Here is a 648-nt window from a genome sequence, read left to right as displayed (position 1 = left end):
TATATATATATATATATATATAAGTGTGTGTTGGTGTGGTTTAACTAATTGTGTTGCAGTTTATTTTTTATTTCTTGAAATACTTGCTGGTTTGAGTCAAACGGCAAATATTTGTAACAAAAAAGTAAATTATTAGTTCTATTTACTTATCAAACATATATTATTCACACGGTTGGGCTGCTTCTTACAGCTCAGTGGTGGTTAATCAGTAAGCTGGGTGACTTATAACACAAAAATGAAAGGTTCGATCCTCGTGGTGGGTACAGCACGGATAACTCCATTATTTGCTGAATTTTTCGCGAACCTAATGGAGAGCTACCTGCACTAGCTGTTCCTAATTTTAAAACGATAGATTGGATGGAGGGTAGTTAGTCAACATTACCACAAAAAGACCATTTCTAACGAGCATCTTTTAACCTTAATTTACTGATTTTGCATACAGAAACAATAGCTAGAAAATAATTGTGGTAATTTCACTTTCCGACTTTTAGGGCTATGGCTAAAATTGAATATAATGGATAGAATATATTGGGGATCTATTAATGAGATAAGAATCTCTTGTATTTTTTAAGACAATGTAATATCATACCATGGAAGTGATCTTCAACGACACTCTCGTGTGTCACAAACCACAGTTGAGTAGTGTCT

Source organism: Limulus polyphemus, unplaced genomic scaffold, assembly GCF_000517525.1.
Source record: "Limulus polyphemus unplaced genomic scaffold, Limulus_polyphemus-2.1.2 Scaffold4629, whole genome shotgun sequence".
Taxonomy (NCBI): domain Eukaryota; kingdom Metazoa; phylum Arthropoda; class Merostomata; order Xiphosura; family Limulidae; genus Limulus; species Limulus polyphemus.
This window is presented reverse-complemented; position numbering follows the sequence as displayed.